Source organism: Pseudophryne corroboree, chromosome 10 (assembly GCF_028390025.1).
Source record: "Pseudophryne corroboree isolate aPseCor3 chromosome 10, aPseCor3.hap2, whole genome shotgun sequence".
In the NCBI taxonomy this organism is placed as follows: domain Eukaryota; kingdom Metazoa; phylum Chordata; class Amphibia; order Anura; family Myobatrachidae; genus Pseudophryne; species Pseudophryne corroboree.
Genome location: NC_086453.1, coordinates 21,109,899 through 21,126,666, shown reverse-complemented (window position 1 = coordinate 21,126,666; position 16,768 = coordinate 21,109,899). Strand labels below are relative to the sequence as shown.

Here is a 16,768-nt window from a genome sequence, read left to right as displayed (position 1 = left end):
CATATCTGTGCTCAGTGTGCTGCATATATCTGTGCTCACACTGCTTTATTGTGGGGACTGGGGACCAGCAGTATTATATAGGTGGACTATAGTGCAGAGTTTTGCTGACCAGTGACCAGTGACCACCAGTATTATACGTTCTTTGCCTGAAAAACGCTCCATATCTGTGCTCAGTGTGCTGCATATATCTGTGCTCACACTGCTTTATTGTGGGGACTGGGGACCAGCAGTATTATATAGGAGGAGTACAGTGCAGAGTTTTGCTGTCCAGTGACCAGTGACCACCAGTATTATACGTTCTCTGCCTGAAAAACGCTCCATATCTGTGCTCAGTGTGCTGCATATATCTGTGCTCACACTGCTTTATTGTGGGGACTGGGGACCACCAGTATTATATAGGAGGAGTACAGTGCAGAGTTTTGCTGACCAGTGACCAGTGACCACCAGTATTATACGTTCTCTGCCTGAAAAACGCTCCATATCTGTGCTCACTGTGCTGCATATATCTGTGCTCACACTGCTTTATTGTGGGGACTGGGGACCACCAGTATTATATAGGAGGAGTATAGTGCAGAGTTTTGCTGACCAGTGACCAGTGACCACCAGTATTATACGTTCTCTGCATAAAAAACTCTCCATATCTGTGCTGCATTGTAGTATATAGTAGGAGTACAGTGCATAATTTTGCTGACCACCAGTATATAATATATAGCAGTACGGTACAGAAGGACACTACTCTACCTACCTCTGTGTCGTCAATTATACTATCCATCCATACCTGTGGTGCATTTCAGTTTTGCACAGTTTGCTGACCACCAGTATATAATATATAACAGTACGGCACAGAAGGCCACTGCTCTACCTACCTCTGTGTCGTCAAGTATACTATCCATCCATACCTGTGGTGCATTTCAGTTGTGCGCAGTATATATAGTAGTAGGCCATTGCTATTGATACTGGCATATAATTCCACACATTAAAAATGGAGAATAATAATGTGGAGGGTAAAATAGGGAAAGATCAAGATCCACTTCCACCTCGTGCTGAAGCTGCTGCCACGAGTCATGGCCGAGACAATGAAATGCCATCAACGTCGTCTGCCAAGGCCGTTGCCCAATGTCATAGTAGAGAGCATGTAAAATCCAAAAAACAAAAGTTCAGTAAAATGACCCAAAAATCAAAATTAAAAGCGTCTGTGGAGAAGCGTAAACTTGCCAATATGCTATTTACGACACGGAGTGGCAAGGAATGGCTGAGGCCCTGGCCTATGTTCATGGCTAGTGGTTCAGCTTCACATGAGGATGGAAGCACTCATCCTCTCGCTAGAAAACTGCAGTGCCACTCCTAGATGGGCCAGGTGTTTGTGACGGCCACTTGGGTCGCTTAGCTTAGTCATACAGCTACCTCATTGCGCCTCTTTTTTTCTTTGCATCATGTGCTGTTTGGGGACTATTTTTTTGAAGTGCCATCCTGTCTGACACTGCAGTGCCACTCCTCGATGGGCCAGGTGTTTGTGTCGGCCACTTGGGTCGCTTAGCTTAGTCACACAGCTACCTCATTGCGCCTCTTTTTTTCTTTGCATCATGTGCTGTTTGGGGACTATTTTTTTGAAGTGCCATCCTGTCTGACACTGCAGTGCCACTCCTAGATGGGCCAGGTGTTTGTGTCAGCCACTTGGGTCGCTTAGCTTAGTCACACAGCTACCTCATTGCGCCTCTTTTTTTTCTTTGCATCATGTGCTGTTTGGGGACTATTTTTTTGAAGTGCCATCCTGCCTGACACTGTAGTGCCACTCCTAGATGGGCCAGGTGTTTGTGTCGGCCACTTGTGTCGCGTAGCTTAGTCATCCAGCGACCTCAGTGCAAATTTTAGGACTAAAAATAATATTGTGAGGTGTGAGGTGTTCAGAATAGACTGAAAATGAGTGGAAATTATGGTTATTGAGGTTAATAATACTATGGGATTAAAATGACCCCCAAATTCTATGATTTAAGCTGTTTTTGAGGGTTTTTTGTAAAAAAACACCCGAATCCAAAACACACCCGAATCCGACAAAAATTTTTCAGGGAGGTTTTGCCAAAACGCGTCCGAATCCAAAACATGGCCGCGGAACCAAATCCAAAACCAAAACACAAAACCCGAAAAATGTCCGGTGCACATCACTAATTACAACTGGCAATACCAGCATTTTGAAAATTTAGAGTTGGTTTCATCAGTATATTATTATTGTTGTTTATTTTGATTGTCTATTGGTGCGGAAACACAACTGTACCACAATAACTCCCCAAGAGTGCCTCTGACTCCCCTCCCCATTAGTTCCTTTGCCTTTTACCTCCCTATGTACACCTATCATCTCCCCTTCCCATATACAGTATATCTCTGCCCCCCACCCATGAGTGCCACTAACCACTGCCTCCCCAATTGTACCACTGCCCCCCTCCTCATGGGTGCTTCTGCCTCCATCCTCCCTATGTGTCCCTATGATCTCCCCTCGCCATATGTGCCTCTTGCGTCTTCCTTCCCATGTGTTCCTCTGACCCCCCTCTTAACATGTTGCCCTGACCCCCTTTCCTCATGTTTTCCTCTGACCACCACTACCTATCTGTAACTCTGCCTCAACCACCATTCCTACTGTGCCTTTGCCTCCTTCCAAACACTGGTGGCTGCTAATCAGAAGAAGCATGAACAGAAGACAAGTCCGTGTTCAGAGCGACATAACTGAACCTGAAGATGGCAGGTAAGAACAATTTTCCTTTTAATAATGATTAAAGGGATTATGTAGTAGAATCCGAGTTCAAGGAACTGTGTGCCTTCAGCAAATTTGCTGCTAAATTTAAAGCTTTGGGTGCCCCTTCAAATTTTGATATGTGGCCGACAAAGTTCAAGCTATGCCCCAGCCTGTATCTCTACATACAGATGGACCCACGCTAATTGTGGATCCATCTGCGACTGAGTGTGCCCGACGAGGCAGACTCCTGGGCATGAATGGGAAACGCATGCGTCGTAGACTCACATGCGTCCCATTCAAAGTGAATGGGAGCATCTCTGTGCGCTCGGCAGCGTGCTTAGGCACAGGTGCACCCAGGCACGCTGGGCGCCCCCGTCTGCGATGTAGCCGCGTCTCAATGAGCGTGGCTTCATCTGTAGTATAAAATAAAGTCCCTATTAGGGGTCTGTCTGTTTTTCGGGCTAATCTCAAAAAACACTGGATGGATTTAGATATGGTTTTCAAATTTCTATAGAGCATTTGTCGAGGAAGGTTTAGGTGTATGAAACATTAATATATTGTAAAATGGAGACGAGCAGTGACGATTTTAGTGAAGCAAGTCAGCTCTCATGCGAAGCAGGGGCGGGACGCTTTTATGATAGATAAAATAATACCTAAACAGTTAGGAATGCATGAACAGTAAAAGTACATGAATACACACATATTATTTATATATAAAAGATCAAGTTGATCTTAGTAAATGTATATATAAAAAGCGTATCAGGTTAATAGCAGGATCATAGTACGGGCAGGTAAAGTCCCACTGTTATTATTCAACTCTATAGCTGCTCATGAACAATTATACAGTGCATCCGGAAAGTGTTCACACCGCTTCACGTTTTCCACATTTTGTTATGTTACAACTAGTGATGTGCAACGGACATTTTTCAGGTTTTGTGTTTTGGTTTTGGATTCTGTTACGCGGCCGTGTTTTGGATTCGGACGCGTTTTGGCAAAACCTCACCGAAAATTTTTGGGCGGATTCGGGTGTGTTTTGGATTCGGGTGTTTTTTTCAAAAAAACCCTAAAAAACAGCTTCAATCATAGAATTTGGGGGTCATTTTGATCCCATAGTATTATTAACCTCAATAACCATAATTTCCACTCATTTTCAGTCTATTCTGAACACCTCACACCTCACAATATTATTTTTAGTCCTAAAATTTGCACCGAGGTCGCTGGATGACTAAGCTAAGCGACACAAGTGGCCGACACAAACACCTGGCCCATCTAGGAGTGGCACTGCAGCGTCAGACAGGATGGCACTTCAAAAAATAGTCCCCAAACAGCACATGATGCAAAGAAAAATAGAGGTGCACCAAGGTCGCTGTGTGACTAAGCTAAGCGACACAAGTTGCCGACACAAACACCTGGCCTATCTAGGAGTGGCACTGCAGTGTCAGACAGGATGGCACTTCAAAAAAATAGTCCCCAAACAGCACAAGATGCAAAGAAAAAAAGAGGCGCACCAAGGTCGCTGTGTGACTAAGCTAAGCGATCCAAGTGGCCGACACAAACACCTGGCCCATCTAGGAGTGGCACTGCAGTGTCAGACAGGATGGCACTTCAAAAAAATAGTCCCTAAACAGCACATAATGCAAAGAAAAAAAGAGGCGCAATGAGGTAACTGTGTGACTAAGCTAAGCGACCCAAGTGGCCGACACAAATACCTGGCCCATCTAGGAGTGGCACTGCAGTTTTCTAGCAAGAGGATGAGTGCTTCCATCCTCATGTGAAGCTGAACCACTTGCCACTCCGTGTCGTAAATGGCATATTGGCAAGTTTACGCTTCTCGTCAGATGCTTTCAATTTTGATTTTTGGGTCATTTTACTGAACTTTTGTTTTTTGGATTTTACATGCTCTCTACTATGACATTGGGCATCGGCCTTGGCAGACGACGTTGATGGCATTTCATCGTCTCGGCCATGACTAGTGGCAGCAGCTTCAGCACGAGGTGGAAGTGGATCTTGATATTTCCCCATTTTAACCTCCACATTTTTGTTCTCCATTTTTTAATGTGTGGAATTATATGATAGTATCAATAGCAATGGCCTACTACTATATATACTGCGCACAACTGAAATGCACCACAGGTATGGATGGATAGTATACTTGACGACACAGAGGTAGGTACAGCAGTGGCCTACTGTACCGTAATGCTATATATTATATACTGGTGGTCAGCAAACTGTGCAAAACTGAAATGCACCACAGGTATGGATGGATAGTATACTTGACGACACAGAGGTAGGTACAGCAGTGGCCTTCCGTACCGTACTGCTATATATACTGGTGGTCACTGTGTCAGCAAACTGCACAACTGAAATGCACCACAGGTATAGAATCTAGATGGATAGTATACTTGACGACACAGAGGTAGGTACAGCAGTGGCCTACCGTACCGTACTGCTATATATACTGGTGGTCACTGTGTCAGCAAACTGCCAAACTAAAATGCACCACAGGTATAGAATTAGATGGATAGTATACTTGACGACACAGAGGTAGGTACAGCAGTGGCCTTCCGTACCGTACTGCTATATATACTGGTGGTCACTGTCAGCAAACTGCAAAACTAAAATGCACCACAGGTATAGAATCTAGATGGATAGTATACTTGACGACACAGAGGTAGGTACAGCAGTGGCCTTCCGTACCGTACTGCTATATATACTGGTGGTCACTGTGTCAACAAACTGCACAACTGAAATGCACCACAGGTATAGAATCTAGATGGATAGTATACTTGACGACACAGAGGTAGGTACAGCAGTGGCCTACCGTACCGTACTGCTATATATACTGGTGGTCACTGTCAGCAAACTGCAAAACTAAAATGCACCACAGGTATAGAATCTAGATGGATAGTATACTTGACGACACAGAGGTAGGTACAGCAGTGGCCTTCTGTACCGTACTGCTATATATACTGGTGGTCACTGTGTCAGCAAACTGCACAACTGAAATGCACCACAGGTATAGAATCTAGATGGACAGTATACTTGGCGACACAGAGGTAGGTACAGCAGTGGCCTACTGTACCGTAATGCTATATATTATATACTGGTGGTCAGCAAACTGTGCAAAACTGAAATGCACCACAGGTATGGATGGATAGTATACTTGACGACACAGAGGTAGGTACAGCAGTGGCTTACTGTACCGTAATGCTATATATTATATACTGGTGGTCAGCAAACTGTGCAAAACTTAAATGCACCACAGGTATGGATGGATAGTATACTTGACGACACAGAGGTAGGTACAGCAGTGGCCTTCTGTACCGTACTCCTATATATTATATACTGGTGGTCAGCAAAATTATGCACTGTACTACTAGATACTACACAATGCAGCACAGATATGGAGTGTTTTTCAGGCAGACAACGTATACTGGTGGTCACTGGTCAGCAAAACTCTGCACTGTACTCCTCCTATATAATATTATACTGGTGGTCCCCAGTCCCCACAATAAAGCAGTGTGAGCACAGATATATGCAGCATACTGAGCACAGATATGGAGTGTTTTTCAGGCAGACAACTTATACTGGTGGTCACTGTCAGCAAAACTCTGCACTGTACTCCTCCTATATAATACAGCTGCTCCCCAGTCCCCACAATTAAGCAGTGTGAGCACAGATATACAGATGTGTCCACATACATCTTTGCTATATCCCGCCATGTATGGCACAGTTTTGCATGCCATAGACTCAGAGATTTAGCCATGCCTTATGATTTTTCTTAGTTTGCTTTTTTAATATGTTACTTTATACATGTTCTATCGTGGCAAATAATAATTTTAAAATCTATCCACCTGTTACTCGTGAAAAACAGCTTAGCCGTGTTTTGCATGTTGTGACATATTTAGCAAAACAGCAAAGATGTAAGTGGACACATCTGTATGCAGCACACTGAGCACAGATAAGGAGCATTTTTTTCAGGCAGAGAACGGATAAAACTGGTGGTCACTGATCAGCAAAACTCTGCACTGTACTCCTCCTATATTAATAAAAAGCTGCTCCCCAGTCCCCACAATGATATAAGCAAGCACAAATATTTGCATCAACTCAACAATGAATAAACGGAGAGGACGCCAGCCACGTCCTCTCCCTAACATTTCCAATGCACGAGTAAAAATGGCGGCGACGCGCGGCTGCTTATATAGAATCCGAATCTCGAGAAAATCCGACAGCGGGATGATGACGTTCGGGCGCGCTCGGGTTAACCGAGCCATACGGGAGAATCCGAGTATGCCTCGGACCCGTGTAAAATGGGTGAAGTTCGGGGGGGTTCGGTTTCCGAGGAACCGAACCCGCTCATCACTAGTTACAACCTGATTCCAAACTGGAATAAATTCATTTTTCCCCTGAAAATTATACACACAATACCCCATAATGACAACATGAACAAATTGTTTTTGAGATTTTTCCAAATTTATTAAAAATAAAAAAATAAGACCTCACATGTACATAAGTATTCACAGCCTTTGCCATGAAGCTCAAAATTGAGCCCAGGTGCATCCTGTTTCCACTGATCATCCTTGAGATGTTCCTACAGCTTAATTGGAGTCCACCTGTGGTAAATTCAGTTGATTGGACATGATTTGGAAAGGCACACACCTATCTATAGAAGGTCCCACACTTGACAGTGCATGTCTGAGCACAAACCAACCATGACATCAAAGGTATTATCTGTAGACCTCTGAGACAGGATTGTCTCGTGGCACAAATCTGGGGAAGGGTACAGTAAAATATCTGCTGCTTTGAATGTCCCAATGAGCACAGTGGACTCCATCATCCATAAATGGAAGAAGTTTGGTACCACCAGGACTCTTCCTAGAGCTGGCCAGACATCTAAACTGAGCGATCGGGGGAGAAGGGCCCTAGTCAGGGAGGTGACCAAGAACTTGATGGTCACTCTGTCAGAGCTACAGCATTCCTCTGTGGAGAGAGGAGAACCTTCCAGAAGGACAACCATCTCTGCAGCAATTCACCAATCAGGCCTGTATGGTAGAGTGGCCAGACGGAAGCCACTCCTTAGGAAAAGCACATGGCAGCCCACCTGGAGTGTGCCAAAATGCACTGGGAGGACTCTCAGACCATAAGAAACAAAATTATCTGGTCCGATGAGACAAAGATTGAACTATTTGGAGTGAATGCCAGGCGTCATGTTTGGAGGAAACCAGGCACCACTCATCACCAGGCCAATACCATCCCTACAGTGAAGCATGGTGGTGGCAGCATCATGCTGTGGGGATGTTTTTCAGCGGCAGGAACTTGGAGACTAGTCAGGATAGAGGGAAAGATGAATGCAGCAATGTACAGAGACATCCTGGATGAAAACCTGCTCCAAAGCGCTCTTGACCTCAGACTGGGGCGACGGTTTATCTTTCAGCAGGACAACGACCCTAAGCACACAGCCAAGATATCAAATGAGTGGCTTCAGGACAACTCTGTGAATGTCCTTGAGTGGCCCAGCCAGAGCTCAGACTTGCATACGATTGAACAACTCTGCAGAGATCTGAAAATGGCTGTGCACCGACGCTTCCGCTCCAACCTGATGGAACTTGAGAGGTGCTGTAAAAAGGAACGGGCGAAAAAAGATAGGTGTGCCAAGCTTGTGGCATCATATTCAAAAAGATTTGAGGCTGTAATTCAGCCATTTTCAACAGGTGTGCCGCGGCACACTAGTGTGCCGCAGGCAGTTGCCAGGTGTGCCGCCACTGCTGCCAGCCAGAGATGCCCGCCGCCTGCCGCCACACAGTCCTGCTGCCGCCTGCTGCCCGCACACTGACCCGGCGCCGCCGCCTGCACACAGACCCGCTGCAGCAGCTCCCGCACACAGAGCAGCACTGCCCGGCGAGCACAGGTACATCTGGCTGGTGGCAGCGGCAGGTCTGTGTCACAGACCCGCCGCTGCCACCAGCCAGATGTACCCGTGCTCACCGGGCAGCGCTGCACTTCCGCATCAGCTGGCCCGATCTCCCCACCTGCAGTGCACACTCAAACGCTGCTGCTGCTTCTTGTCCCAGCGCTCCCCACTGAGAGGAAAAGATTTAAGGTTAGAAATATACATATATATATATATATATATATATATAAAACTCACATAAGTATGTGCAAAGAATTACTATGGTGGGGGACCGGTGTATGTTATATTACTGTAAGGGGGTCAGGTGTGTGGAATTACTATAGGGGGCATGTGTGTATGATTACTATGTGGGGGCAGGGTGTGTGTAATGACAATGAGGGGCAGGTATGTATATTTACTATGGGTGGGACAGGTGTAAGGAATTACAATGGGGGCATGTGTGTGGCTTGACTATGGGGGGGGGGGCAGGTGTGTGGAATTAGAATGGGGCATGTGTGTATAATTACTATGGGGGGCAGGTGTGTGGCATTACTGGGGGGGTAATGAGTGGAATTACTCTTGGGTAGGTGTGTGGCATTAATATAAATCTGTTTTATTACAGTGGGAGCCAATGTGTTTTATTACTGCGAAGCCCAAAAAATTGATGGTGTGCCTTGGAAATGTAAAAATTTTGTTTAGTGTGCCACAAATTTAAAAAGGATGAAAATCACTGGCTTAGATAATGAACTCAGCAAAACAGGATATACTTGGAATGCCGCACTGATAGCAGAGGTAAGTCATAAGACCAGGTACTACAATAAGAGGAGTAAAGTCAGGATCATGACAGAAGCCATTAAAGATTTGACACTTTGCTCCAGCAAGTTTAAATAAAAAAATGACCTGTATCCATGCCATGGTTGATGTTCATGGTTGATGTTACAGTGAACTGTCAAGTTTACCAGCAGTTGAGTATTTGGACTAGCTTGCCTGACACAGAAAAAGGCCATATGAACTTTGAAATAACAACTTTACAGGTATGGCAATTTGAATTCAACCAGAAGATGGAAAAAGAGAGCTGGATTGTACAGCTACAGTACAGAACATCATCATTCAGGAATGAAGTTACCTCAAGCAGAGTAACACAAACTAAGAGACTATCATGAAGTTGTGACAAAGGCTTAACCACTTGCCTGGCATGGTGGCCTCAGATGTGACCATGCCTGCAAGTGCTCTATCTGACCTGGTCGCACAGGATGCGACCAGTCAGATAGATAGTGTTAGCAGCGGCAGGGAAGGGAAACTTCCCTCTGCTGCTGCTGTCAGAGGGACCTCCCTGCACTCTCCCCCACTGATTGCCGTGCTGCCGATCACTACTGATCGGTCAGCACAGCAGGATCCCCCCCTCCAGCGGCTGCAGACAATGGCAGCCGCTAGGGAGAGTAAATGAACCATCCCAAGCCACCCCAGACCCCCCCTTTATACCTGCAGGCTGTCCCAGCTTTCAAAATGAAAGCCGCGATGGTCACGATGTTCCTGATGTTCCGATGGTCGCGATGTTCCTGATCGATGTTTCAATGTTTGAAAAAAAATATTTTAAAAAAATATATATTATTTTTTTCTTTTTTTTTACTAAAATCATTTGGGATAAGGTTAAAGTCATGTTCTTCACCTAATTCACTCATAAAAACCCCCAACAATTTCGGAGCAGTTTTCAGCGAAATAAATAGTCAGTTAAGTGGTAAAAGACTTGTTATAATGGGATGGCCAAGAAGACAAAGGTTTATGATAAAACCCCTGTGTGTTATGATAAGATTGTTTGAGGAAATGTTTCCCAGCAGAAAGAAATAGACAGATGGAAGAGCAGTAGCATAAGGAATAGTTTAATTTGTTTTGATTTTATGGTTCATCTCACACTGCTTATTTTTCTTAGCCAACAGGTTGAGTTTTTTTTTACAGTGGTTGGAAGAGGAGATAAAAGGACTTCAATGAAGGTGTTCCTGAGATAATAATGATGATGACCAGAGAGTGGCTTCTGGTACAAGAGAAGTCAGGAAGACAAGAGAGCTACAAGATCTGGCACAATCTTTACCTCTATGTTTATCATGGAAATTTTAACTTGAGTTGGATTCACACACTTACCAATATTTTCAAGACTTTATTGTACTAAACTTTACTTATATGAACTTCCTTATAAGTAACTGATATATTTAATTTAATATGTAATCATAGTACAAATGTTGTTGTATTCTGCATAAGGAAATAGTAGATGTGCGGGATCTGGTCAACACAGTGATGCCGGAATCCTGGCACTGATCAGAATTCTGGGGCCGGCATCTTGACAGCTGGGATCCTGATCAGCTGACTCCCTGAACATCTGAGAGGTAAGCCAGGGGAGACGGGGATGATGGGATGTTAGATTTAGGCTGCGGTGGGAGGGATAGGGTTAGGCTGCAAGAAGGGGGGGGGGGGTAAATTGAGGCTGTGGGCAGGGGGGATTAGGGTTTGGCTGCAGGGGGGAGGGTTAGGTTTAGGCTGCTGGGAGTGGGGGTTAGGGTTAGGCAACACTGGGGAGGGTTAGGTTTAGGCTGCGTGGAGGAAAGGTTAGGGTTAGGCTAGAGTAAAAGAAGGTTAGGGTTAGGGAGTAAGGGGGTGAGGGGTAGCTTGCTTCCTGACACATGCTGGGATTCTAAACAGTGGGATGCGGTGGCTGGTAATCTGACCGCTGGCATCCCGCCCGTCAGCATTAAAGTTAGCCCCAACCAAAATGGACAATGCAGGTTTTTACATTGTAATGGGATCATGTTTGTTATATGTGTTACATAGAAATTAGAGGCATTGAAGAGTCTGTACATATACGTAGGACTGAAGATGACAGACCTTGAAGATAAGATAATGAATAATGACGTTGTCTGTAATACAGAGTGGTCACACTAAGCATTATGGGTCAAATACCAGTTAGAACCAGATTATGGGAGTTGCTCCATAAGAAAAGAAATACAGTATGCGAAAGGCTTTGAGATATGGAATGTCAATACTTAGTACCATATTTCTGCAATGATTGACCATTAAGTCTAAGCGTGATCTGTGATGACGGATTCCCCTCAGATGACTGAAGATATGAAGGACATGTTTATGAACTTTCACATATAAGTTGAGTAATAATTCTTGTTTGGCCATCACTCTTTTGACTTGCTGAACATCATTTATGTTCACCAATAAACTATGGGGGGAATTAAAAATGTTCAAAAAGTCAGTTGGGTGTTTATTTTTTCCTGTCTATTAGATAGAAATAAAAAAGACACCCAACTGACTTTTCAAACAATTGAATACCCCCCTGTATGTCTATATTTTGATACAATACTGAATCTAAGCGTATAGTCACTGACTGACATGGAATCATTTGACTGACACTTGTCAATCAAAGTGGTAAATGATTACCCTTGCCAAATAAAATAGAAAAGAAACAAATAGGGAGGATTACTTTGCATTAAATGTATATCTAGTAGCCACTTGCAAGGGGATGGTATTGGGATCCCAGCGCTTCGGATGCCGCATTAAGAATACCGACAGTGGCATCCTGACGCTCAGGATCCCGACACCAACTTGGTAAGTATACCAGCCCTAATCCGCAAACCCCCAAACCCTCCTTACCCGCACCCATGACCCTAACACTCCCCCCCCCCCCACGCAGCCTAACCCTAGCCATCCCCGGTGGTGCCTAACCCCCATTTCCTCACTCTAAACCTAACCCTTCCCCTGCAGCCTAATCCTAACCCTTCCCCAGCAGCCTACACCTAATCCCCCCATCCCCCATGGTTTACAAGAGTGGATTCTCTGCAGTTTTTTGTTTGGGATTTGGGATTTTGTTCAGGTCCCGGTGCTGGTATTTTGATCTATGTAATGATCCCAGCATCAGTATTCCAAGTAGTGTTGGGATTCTGGTGCCAGGATCCTGCCCGGATACCCATACAAGCCAATTTTTTTTGCCAATTTTAAGTATCAGATAGAGTATAATTTCTTACACCAAACACCAACTCTAGAAAATAAAATTATATTTCATTTTCAATGCTCCAAATCAAAATATATCAGGACCTAATCTATAATTAACATTTTCTTCCCTGCTAGGTGACCAGCTATCTCACCCGGTAGTCTGCCAAGACCTGTGGAAGCAGCGCAACAGGTTCCAAAAGCAATTTACAGTAGTTATAGTCTCTGAACATAAAGAATGCCTCTGTTAATTACTTCTATAGTTGTAAGGTAGCTTAGGCGATCAGTAGCTTTTTCTAAACTATGATTCCAGAACGTATATATAAACTAATAAAAAAATCTGAAGCTAATAAAAATATTATTTACAAAAAATGAACAATGCTTAGTTTCTACAAATGAGAGTTATAAAAGGTTACAATAAAAATAGACAATAGACGTGCTATACTTTTACCAGGTGGAACCTGATCAGGTGGATAATAATGATAAGTAATTTCTGGGTAATATGTTACGTAACTTTGTGCATTGCAAATTTCCTCCTAAGCAACATGAGCATGTCTTGTAATTGCATAATGTTGTATATGAAGAATCAGTTGTAAAAATGTTATAGTCACATGATGGAAATGCAATAAAACTTCATTTATGAGTTTTGCTTTTCAGTTGGTTGAAGATCCAAGTTCTCTTTAGTGTTTGAAGTATTATTATAGCTGGGACTACAAATCACAACACATTTGTTATTATGTAGGCAGAGTAGTAATTGATAAAGGTCAAGAATTCAAGAAATCTCCAACATATATAATTAGGAATATTATTCTGCTCTCTTCCTTTTTCTTTGGTTGTTTCTCGATAGGTTATCTTCCTTTTTCTTTGGATGTTTTTTGATAGGTTATCTTTTTTTTTCTTTGGTTGTTTTTCGATAAGTTCTTTTCCTTTTTCTTTGGTTTGTTTTAAGATAGGTTCTCTTTCTTTTTCTTTGGTTGTTTTGATAGCCTTCTACAACCTAATAAGTTGGATCTTGTTTGCATCTATACTTATATTTCCATCTTGCTTGCTTTTGCAGTAGTCACTACATCTTTGGAGAACCATATTGGCTTACTGTACTTTTCCTTGACCTTTTCTTAACCAGTTTTGTACAAACATCTGTTACCTTTACTGTTGTACTTTTTTATTTCCCTCCACAGTTTTTGCACTCTAGTTAAGTGCCTACCCTCGTACACTAAAGAACAACTGGGTGTTTTTCCAAATCCTAAAAGTTACCCCTCTGAAAATTTAGTTTTCATGTGATTTGAACCAGTCTCTGTCTAATGTCTTTGTATCCAACTTTACTGCTTGATGGCTACTGGATCTTAGCTTCTGAAAATCAGTTTCCATTAACTTCTGCTAATCTGTCATTATTGGGAAGCATTAAGGTCCTGGATCTGAGTCGCACAACAGTCCACACACAATGCCTATGTTCATGTAGTTGGGTGATTATTTGTAACTGCGCAAGTGCAAAAACTTCTGTAAACCCCTACAGCATGTGTTACACAGAGTATACACAAAGGTGCTGTTGTGATCAATACTGATACAGAAGGTATCAGAAAGGTGTAGCAAGGTCCTGGGTGGTCTGGTAGGTGGCTAGTAATGCACGTAAAATGGCCCGCTCAGTGGGCGTGTTTTGGGAATGTAGCGGACAGTTCAATGCAAGAGCTTGTATTCACGGATGCATAGAGCAAGCATAGGAGGCTGTGGTCATATGGAGAAGCTGTACCTGCCGTAAGGCTGGTGCAAGCGTCCATGCTATAACTGATGGTGGCGTATAAGGACACAACAATCTGTAGTAAAGCTAGAGATGTGAGCGGACCCCCATGTTTTGGTTTTGGCTTTAATTCATCATCATCATCATCATCATCATCATGTTTTGGCAAAATCACCCTCAAGTGTTTTGATTTGGATTCTGTTTTTGGTTCGGTTAGAAATCTATAAAAAAGTTATCATAATCATAAAAATCAACGAAATTATGCAATTTTTGCAATTCAAAACCCCAAATTTGGATTAAAAATCTAAATTACAAACCACGGGAAGATCTGAACCAGAACTCCATTTAGATCGTATATCCTTGGGAAATCCAGACTGGGATTTGGTTCATCTGTGAATTCATATTTCTGGAGAACCAAACTGCACATCTCTAATTACAGCATGCACAGGCATGAAAGTGGACGTCTCAGTCCTTTCACATTCAGCCACACAGGAAGATTTATGCCATCTCGTCTCGCCCAGAGATAGCTTCACCTATTGCCGAGACTGACTGGGTAAGCCGGGAGGGGGGTGGAGCATGTGGGGGGAAGCTGCATCACTGCCAGCTGTATTGTATGTAATGGTGTGTCCAGCAGAAAAGAAGCTGAGTGCACCACTACATACATGACAGCTGGTATCGCTGCAGCTAGCAGCAGTGGCAGACTGTGGTGGGGCTGGCTGGGGCAGTAAAGTAAGCAAGTGGCCATGTGGGTTCTGCAGGCTGGTTCTCCACCCACAGGCACCACTGGCACACCCCTAGTTATGGCCTTGATGTTTTCTGTCACCATTACTCCAACAGTAACTCTTTGTTATACTTATATGCACGTTCAGTTATAGCCATGGCTGTAGTTCTGGGATCTTGTATCATAAGCTGTGACCCTCGTGGTGTTCCACCTTTTCTCTCCCGTAGTCTTCATTCCATTTATGTTTTTTATTTTTATATGATCAGTCTTCTGTTGCTTTGGATATGTTTCCTGTATTAAGGGTACATCCAAACAAGATGTCTTGCACTTGTCAGCAAATTACATTATTCCTGTTTATTTCATTGTGATTCACTAGTTTATATACTTCCTAATGAAGCAACAAAATTGCTCAGACAGAATTAGAATTGTGACTTTAACGTTCACACAAAAATGTGCCTATAGACATGAGTATAAGGAACTGTATTTTCAGTTGCATATACCTTTAGACATAGATCTAATGTAAACATATTTCTGGCATATACAATAATTGCATCCTTGAACACCTTCAACATTGGAACTTCAAGTCTAATAGATGCACCAAGATGGACCCCCCTAAGAATATATCTTGAAGACATATATAAGTAAAAACCAGATGAATCTTTAAGTGGCATGGTTGACTAACCTCCAAGTGCTGACAATACTCTAGGCCAGTGTTTCCCAACCTTGGTGCTCAAGGCACACTAACAATCCTGCTTTTATGGATAGCACAGGTGATTTAATCAGTACCTCAGCTATTTTGATTTAACAATCTGTGCTCAAGAATGGATATCCTTAAAACCTGGTCTGTTAGTGGGCCATGAGGACTGAGGATGCAAACACCACTCTAGGCCATTTTCCATCTGTGCTGATCATGATGCAGTGGTAGTATCTTTGGTGGTGTTTTTGTTGAGCAAAACAGTGCTGATTGCACATGTGTCTGGGGTAATGGGGCATTCAGCCAATGGTCCTGTTTCTGCAGCAGTTATGAGCTCTTATAGACAACATCTGAATGCCTCAAATTTCTCTCAATATGCCAACCACTTTCCTCCCAACATTGAGGGTCTCTAAAGAGGGTAGAGGCATGGACACAGCACACTGATGGCTTCCCACATTCGGCAAGTACCAATTCTTGATTTAATGATATACAATCAATCAAGAAGTTGCTGCCAGCTTACAGTACTCTAAGAACCTTAAAACAAAACATTAAAATGTACAGAGAGTATAAGTGTGCCCAGGGGGATCCGACGGTAGCAGTGGGAGAAGGGAAACACCAAGAAGAATGTAGACAATAGTGACAATTAACTGAGGGAGTTCGAAGGATCATTATAGACTATTCAATGCTCATACCATGCTGTATGTTGTAAACTCTTATGAATTTGTTCATCTAGTGACAAGGGGTAGAGTATTGATGTAACTTTCCCAGACCTTAAAGAAGTCCATACTGTCTCAATCCACCCTATCTGAAACACGTCTCAACTTTTCTGTGAAAAAAGAAAGGAAGGGGGTTCACTTTGAATCCAATTCTAGAATATTGTTTTTCTACCCGCTGTACTAATGGCCAATAGTAACTTCTTACAGACCCTAGTAATTCTTTGAGTATCAGGAAAAAGACCCAATACAGTCCATTCAGGGTTAAAAGGAACATAGTTCTGTTATGATTCCAGCACT

The 16,768-nt window shown here is 43.3% G+C and overlaps 1 long non-coding RNA gene across 3 annotated transcripts in view; it reads left to right on the top strand.

The window, feature by feature from the left end:
• The window catches only part of LOC134965830 (uncharacterized), a 107,684-nt gene extending 94,461 nt beyond the window's left edge, over positions 1 to 13,223 (top strand). For all 3 annotated transcript variants that reach the window (XR_010188518.1, XR_010188520.1, XR_010188519.1), the window contains 3 exons: positions 9,241 to 9,410; positions 10,549 to 10,999; positions 12,744 to 13,223. This is a non-coding gene — a long non-coding RNA (uncharacterized LOC134965830). The remainder of the gene's footprint in view (positions 1 to 9,240; positions 9,411 to 10,548; positions 11,000 to 12,743) is intronic.
• The last annotated feature ends 3,545 nt before the right edge of the window (positions 13,224 to 16,768 follow it).